This window comes from Phascolarctos cinereus, unplaced genomic scaffold (assembly GCF_003287225.1).
Source record: "Phascolarctos cinereus isolate Bilbo 61053 unplaced genomic scaffold, phaCin_HiC Scaffold_4;HRSCAF=312, whole genome shotgun sequence".
In the NCBI taxonomy this organism is placed as follows: domain Eukaryota; kingdom Metazoa; phylum Chordata; class Mammalia; order Diprotodontia; family Phascolarctidae; genus Phascolarctos; species Phascolarctos cinereus.
Window position 1 is genome coordinate 494437299 of NW_027555847.1, and position 8095 is coordinate 494445393.

At 35.8% G+C, this 8095-nt stretch overlaps 1 pseudogene; it reads left to right on the top strand.

Annotated features, from left to right (window-relative positions):
- Positions 1–5974: 5974 nt before the first annotated feature.
- On the top strand, positions 5975–7781 carry LOC110212561 (heat shock cognate 71 kDa protein pseudogene; annotated as a pseudogene).
- The last annotated feature ends 314 nt before the right edge of the window (positions 7782–8095 follow it).

Below are 8095 nucleotides of genomic sequence, written 5' to 3' on the forward strand. Positions count from 1 at the left end.
CACTGGGATTGTTTTGCCTGGAGAGTAGAGAATTGAATGGGGATATAATGATTGTCTTAAAGATTTGAAGGTCTGTGATGTATAAGGAGGAATAAACTTAGGATTCTTTGCCTCAAGAAAACATCAATGGCCACAACAAATGGAAATTATATAGAGACAAAAGACCTTAGTAAAGTTCTTAACATAATAGCAGTGACCAATTTTGTATATGTTGTACATGGAATTTCTATTTAATTATAGGTTAGACTAGATGGTTTATGAGATCCCTTCTCATTGATATTCTATGATTCTATGAGTTGTGGACCTGAAGGATTAATGTAACTTTAATAGGGGACATAAGGGGAAAAAAAATAGAAACTTTCACAGATTTATAAATTATTAGCACTGAAAGGAATTTCAGAGGACAGCTATTCAATACACATATATGAACAAGGATTTCTTCTACCACTAATCTGTAATGTGTTCATATAGCCATACAATTCCTCTATAAATAACCTGAAATGTTGTCATACAACCCTTATTTGAATATCTCCAGCCAAATATGTATCTCTAAGACAATCTACTAGAGATCTCTAATGATTTGACAGTAAATCATTAATGATTACTCTGTATATTGAATTTCAATGTTACCAATCTAATTAATTATACTGTCATTGTTTTGCTCACATCTTTTCCAAAAGAATAACTAGAGGATTTGTCAAATGCTTTGCTACTGTCTAGAAAACCATCTCTGTAGCATTCCTATAATCTATTATCTAGAAATCCTAGTAACTCCTAAAATGATACAAAACAAAACCTAGGTTAGTCAGGCATAACTTCAAGATAAAATTAAAGTTCATTCATAGGACAGGTCACTTCTAACAGTGGATATAAGGCACAGTTTCCTAAGAAGCTCAGCTGGCTGTATGTGATCACTTTTTTTTTTCTATGTAAGCTAACTAATGATTTATTTAATAATACATTCAATAATTTTGCCAAGTATTGAAGTCCATGCCCATCTTCTTTCTCTTTTTTTATTTAAAAAGAAATTAGGATTATTGCCTACTTACAGTCCCTTCATACCCTTCCTGTTTTCTAACCTTTCAAAGACCACTGACACTAGCTCAGCAATACTAACTAAAGTGATTTCATTAGGCTACAATTTAGTTCATCTGGGCCTTGAAACTAGTACTCTTCCATTTCTGATTACCTTGGTTTTAGTTCCCAAGCAGCCATTTTATTGTTGTTCTCTCCTTTTCAATATCAGAGTTAATTTTCCTTGGCAATAGAGAATAAATAAACAAAACCACAGAGAATAAAATTAAGTAATGCAGTTCTGCCCTCCTTTCATCTTTATGTCCCATTTCCCTATTCACCCTAAAGTGTGGTCTTATCTTTCCTCTGAACCTCCACTTTTCACAAATAAAACTAAAAGTAAACAAAAAAAAAACAAACCAAAAAAGGATTCTATTTTTGAGGTCTATAGCTTTTTTTTCATCAGCCTCAACTCATCCAGAGTACGATTCTGAGCTTAATGTTACCCAATCTATTTTTATAGACTGCTCTATGCTTTTGGTATGTACCCTACATTAGCAAACTTTTACTTCCTTAACAACTTGTTAAAATCTATGGTGGTCAGTGGGCTCCCTATGCAGTAACAGTGATTCCTTTAGAAAACTACTTTTTAACTTCCTTTTTGGAATTTGTTTTCTATTTGTATTCTTAGAATACCTTTCTTGGGACTTTCTTTTCTTGCCTGGTCTGACTTCACCTGGAAATTTTAATACATGAAGATCAAATTCTCCTTTTTCTGAACCCTTTGAAATCTTTTCTTTCCAATCCTAGGGTACATGTCAGAATCTTTTCAGCTCTCCTTTGTCACAAATTCTAAGAGTGATTGTTCAGTTCCTCCCAAGATTAAAGTTAATTCCCTTCCAGCAACTTTTTCTCCTTATTGGTGAAAATTGGGTCCAATTAACATATGCTCTGGTATGTTTGAGGCTCAGATTATTCAGGCACCTATGAAAGATCTTTCTGGATTTATATTTTAACAGTTTGTTTTCTTTCACACAACTCTAAGGGCACAGATTGTTATGAACCAATGGAAATATTACTAGTAAACCTCAAACAATGATCTGGTAATTTTTAAATATGACCAATCAAAATACATATTTATTAAAACTTAAACTAAATGCAAATATGACCTTACTTAGGAAGCTGTCCCTGATACCCTCTGTCTAGAAGTGACCTGTCCTGTGAATGAGCCTTCCTTTTATCTTCTTCATTCTCCTCATGTGAATTTGCCTTAATTCATTTGATAACATAGGTAATTATTGATTTCCAAATATATAGCACCTCTTTTGGACAGCTTTCTGATTTGTGCTTAAAGGCTCCCCTGGAGGATGGCCACTTCATGTTCAAACTACACTGTGGTTTCAAGATCCTAAAATTGTGGCTCACAAACTCCACTCATGCATTTACCCTTAGTAGTCTTCAAGTTGACATAATCAGTTCAAATCCAAGACATCTGCTGAAATTACATTGCATGAAAAGTAGAAGCAAAACATTTACTCAGTAAAGTTATGGTACCCTCTCCTACAATCATTCAGAACAACAATGAGAATAGTGACTGCACCCATAATGTGCATTAGTAGAGAGGCAGTTATATAGGGATAATGTGGCCAAAACAACTCATACTTTAGGCATTGAAGGCCTCCTTGTCTTTTCTCATCTTATAGTTTTCTGAATGTACTATTGTCTAAGTAATTATAGTAAATTAAATGTAAGTATTATAAATATTGTAAATTAAATATATATAGATGTGTACTCACAAATATACATAAAAGCATGGATTATGTATATACATAAGAAGAAGCATGCAGAAAATGTATTTATGTATATATACTTGCACACATACACAAATATGGATATAGCTTATATGTATATGTGGCAATAAATATTTTAAAGTTTAATCTCTAAGAGAATCTATCAAAAGTACTCTAGAGATACCTCCCATCTTATTTTGAAAATTAAGGGACTGTAGATGTGGAATTATTGTCTGAAATTATTCAAGAGTTAATTCAGTTTTACTCAACTATTTTTTCTCTTGGTACTTAAAATTTTTTATGAGGGGGCTCGAGTAAGAATATGGTATGGAGAGGTGATATAAATAAGGAAAGGTAGTGTAAAATTAAAGACAACTTGATAGTGACTTGACAGATTTTAAGTACACCCCAATGCCCTGAAGACATTGTCCTTCTGAATGTTTTAAAAGGAACCAGATGAAGCAATGATCAATAAAACCAACAGTAAGACCCTCAATCTAATCTGGGTATGTACAAAAGAGTAGTTAAATATCACTGAGTATAAAGTGGGGAGCAGAGTAGGGAATACTGAAGCCAGTATGTTCTTTGATCTTCAATAAACAGAGATAGAAAGCAGTGGCATCTTAGTTGCCCAATCCCAAAGCTCCCTTTCCCTACTGAGCCAGAATTCAGCTCAAATCAAAGATTCAATTGTTCATTGCAATAGGCTATGGTTCAGTTCCATCGCAAGAAGTGCCTTACAACTCTTAAAGAGGCCTGAAGCCAGACTGTCCTCCAATATCCTATAGTAGCAATAGTATATATATAACAAAAGAAGAGCTCAGGTTTGAGAGTTACCTATTGAAATGGAAATTTGCAGCAATTGGACAGTTTGTGCAAAGAGAATTCAAGTGGGTCTAAATCAGTACAACCTCTAACATTCCATGGCCACTCCAGAGGATTAAAGGAATGGAGAGGATGGATAGGCACATTTAAGCATCCAAGTAGCCCTGAAGCAGTGTAATTCCCCGTAACCTATACGGCAAGTCACTTAATTCCAATTGCCTCACTTGAAAAAAAAAAAGAGAAGGTGAGAAAGAATGACTTGGTCAAAATTACTCCATCAGTGGTTGGAAGAAATTAATCAATAAACTAAAAGTGAAACTAAAACTTTTAATTAAGAAAATTTTAGAAAAAAATTAATTAAGAAAAAATACTTAGAATACAAAATAGCTTAGAAGGGAAGAAGGAAAACATTACCCAATCACTAGGACCTCAGCTAGGGACAAAATGAACTTCCAGGTGGTGATTAGACACACATAGCCATACTCATCCCTTAAGTAGGATGACTAAAATATGGATTCAAAATCCAAGGATTACAGAAGTGGCAGGGTAGGTAATTGGAAGAGGACAAGCAGAGAGACAATATTTATGGAACCCTAATCATACTGTGACAAGGCAGCAATCACAAGACCCAGATTGACTGAAGCAGAGATTGAACCAGGCAGAGCTTATCTGTCCTATCAAGAAGTACAAAAAGTGATGGAGACTATTCCTGTATCAAGATTCAGATCTGGGAACTGAAATTGGATATATGAGTAAAAAGAAGAAATCTTTGAACACAATTAAGGTAGAGTATTGTTAAGAGAAATACAAGAGTAAACTCAGAAGGTAGTAACTTAGAAAGAAAGAAAGAAAGAAAGAAAGAAAGAAAGAAAGAAAGAAAGAAAGAAAGAAAGAAAGAAAGAAAGAAGGAAGGAAGGAAGGAAGGAAGGAAGGAAGGAAGAAAGAAGAAAAAGAAGAAAGAAAGAAAGAAAGAAAGAAAGAAAGAAAGAAAGAAAGAAGAAAAAAGAAAGAAAGAAAGAAAGAAAGAAAGAAAGAAAGAAAGAAAGAAAGAAAGAAGGAAGGAGGGAAAGAAAGAAAAAAAGGTAGAACTTAGGAGGTGAGAGGGGCAGCTAGGTGGTGCAGTGGGTAGAGCACCAGCTGTAGAGTCAGGAGGACCTGAGTTTGGATCCAGCAGACACATAAAAAGTCACTGACTGTGTGAGTCTGGGCAAGTCACTTAACCCCAAATGCCTTACTTAAAAAAAAAAAAAAAGAGGAGATGAGAAAGAATGACTTGGTCAAAATTACTCCATCAATGGTTGGAAGAAATTATTCAATAAAATAAAAGTGAAACTGAAACATTTTAATTAAGAAAAATTTAGAAAAAGAATAATTAAGAAAAAAAATCTTGTAAGTCAAAATAGCTTAGAAGGGAAGAAGGAAAACATTACCCAGGTAGTGAACACCAAGAAAATTATGAGTGGGTAAGTAGAATCCCATGTTTTAGTGAGATGAGAAATATTAAAACAAAGTCAAATGATTAAAAAGTTAAAAAAATTGTCAGATAAAGAACAACTGACTTGAAGAAAATAGTTTGAAGAAAAATAATTTAAGCACCAATACACTTCCTTGAAAATAACCTGAACAAAAATACCTCAGGATCATACATCAAAACATCATAAAAGAAAACTTCCCGATATATAAAAGCCTGAGAGCAAGATGAGAAATATAAAATTTTCACTGTTTATAATCTGAAGATAAACAATAACCACAAATTTAAAACATTCAAGAATATCTTAGCCAAAATCCAGAGCTTTGAAGTCAAAGGGAAAATGATACAAGCAGCCTAAATATCAAACAGTTGAGATCCAAGAAACTTCAGTCAAGATCACGCAAGACCATGCTGCAATCAATATAAAGTAAAGGAAATATTAGATTACAACATATTGAAAACAAAATCTTTAAGCCAAAAATAACTCATCCATCAAAACTAAGTATAATCCTAAGGGTTTTGGTGGGGACACAATTAAAATAATAATAACAATAACAATAATAATAAAACATAAACAGTTAACAAAAACACCCACATTCTAATGTCAACAGGAGCTTTGGACACATACTGTAATAGAGAAATGCAAAGATTTTGGTGTTGAAATATATAGAACCCAACAAGGAAATAGGTGGGGTAAGGGAGACAATGGCTGGAGTTAAGCATATGAATAAAGTTGGGGACACAATAGTAACAAGCAAAATAAACTTCAGCAAAACAATGAGTATAATAAAAGGGGAAAATAAAGTTTAAGAAACAATGGTAAATTCTACTCAGCACAGCAGCAACAGCCCTTCTTCCTCCACAGTGGTCAGCTATGACCGTTGACACCCCAATAACCATATCAAAGGGACCTGAAGTTGGCATTGATCTTGGCACCACTTATTCCTATGTGGGAGTCTTCCAACATGGGAAAGTGGAGATCATTGCTAATGACCAAGGAAACAGGACCACCACAAGCTATGTCATCTTTGCCAACAGAATGTTTAATTGGTGATGCTGCACAGAAACAAGTTGCAACAAACCCCACCAACATAGTCTTTTGTGCCAAATGTCTGATTGGTTTCAGATCTGATGATGCAGTTATGCCATCAGACATAGCATTGGCATTCCACAAGGGTGAATGACGATGCAGGCAGGCCTAAGGTCCAAGCAGAGTAAAAGGGGAGGACAAAAGTTTCTATCCAGAAGAAATATCTTCTATTGTCTGGACCAAGTTGAAAGAAATTGCTGAAGCTTGCCTTGGGAAGGCTGTCACAAATGTTCTGGTCAGAGTACCAGTCTATTTAAATGTTCCCAAAGTCAGGCCACCAAAGATGCTGCAACCATCACTGGTCTCAATGTGTACTGAATCATCAGTGAGCCAACTGCTGCTGCTATTGTTCATACTTGGACAAAATGGTTGGTGCCAAGAGAAATGTGTTGATCTTTGACTGTGGAAGTGGTACTTTCAATGTCTCCATTCTTACAATTGAAGATGGCCTCTTTCAGGTCAAGTCCACATCTGGGTACACGCGCTTGGGTGGGGAGGTTTTAACAATCAAGTGGTCAACCATTTCATTACTGAGTTCAAGCAAAAGCACAAGGAGGACATCAGTGAGAACAAGAGGGCTGTTTGCTGTCTGCACTGCTTGTGAATGTGTGCAAAGTACACTCTCTCTTATAGTACCCAGACCAGTATTGAGATTGATTCCCTCTATGAAGGTATCAAGTTCTGTATATCAATCATTCTGAGTCCATTTCAAAGAGCTGAATGTTGATCTCTTCTTAGCCACACTGGACCCTGTTGCAAAGGCTGTAAGAGATGTCAAGATAGATAAATCACAGATTCATGAAATTGTCCTGGTAGGTGTTATTGCTGTTGGATGTCACTCCTCTTTCCCTTTCAATTGAAAGTACTGGTGGAGTTGTGGCAGTTCTGATCAAACATAATGCCACCATCCCCACCAAGTAGACACAGACCTTTGCCACCTATTCAGACAACCAGCCTGGTGTGCTTATTCAGGTTTATGAAGGTGAAAGAGCAATGACAAAGGATTGTCAACCTGCTTGCCAAGTTTGAGCTCACAGGAATTCCCCCAGTACCCAGGGGTATTTCTCAGATTGAAGTAACATTTGATATTGATGCAAATGGCATGTTCAATGTTTCTGCTGTGGATAAGAGCACAGGCAAGGAGAACGAGATCAGCATCACCAATGATAATGGTTGAGCAAAGAAGACATTAAGCATATGGCCCAGGAGGCTGAGAAATACAAGACTGAGGATGAGAAGCAGAGAAACAAGGTGTTGTCTTCCAAGAACTTTCTTGAATCTCATTCTTTCAACATGAAGGCTACTGTAAAGGATAAAAAACTGTAAGGCAAAATTGGTGATGAAGACAAACAGAAGATCCTTGACAAATGTAATGGAAATAATAAACTTGATGGATAAGAACCAGACTGCTGAGAAGGAAGAATTTGAGCTTCAGCAGAGAGAATTGGAGAAAGTCTGCAACCCCATCATTCCTAAGCTGCACCAGAGTGCAGGGGGCATGCCAGAAGGCATGCCTGATGGGTTCCCAGGGGATGGAGCAGCCCTATCTAGAGGTGCTTCTTCTGGGTTCACCATTGAGTGGGTAAACTAAACACATCAGAAGAAAGAGCATTCGTCATAGCTTTCCAAAAACTGAAGGACTCGAATTTGCAGCCAAGGCAGTAGCAGTTTAAAAGTAACATTTAAGGTATTGTGTAAATCTGAGCATTCTGAATACGTAAATGTGTGCAGAGGGAAAAAAACTGAACAACTTTGCACTTTATTAGTGTTGTAGACAAGTGGAAACACAATTCTTGTCCTGGAGAATACAATTTATTTAAAATTGGCACCATAAAATAAAAAGAAACACTGTTAAGCTCTAGGATGGGTACATAACTAGCAGTAATTATAATAGCTAAGTTTTAT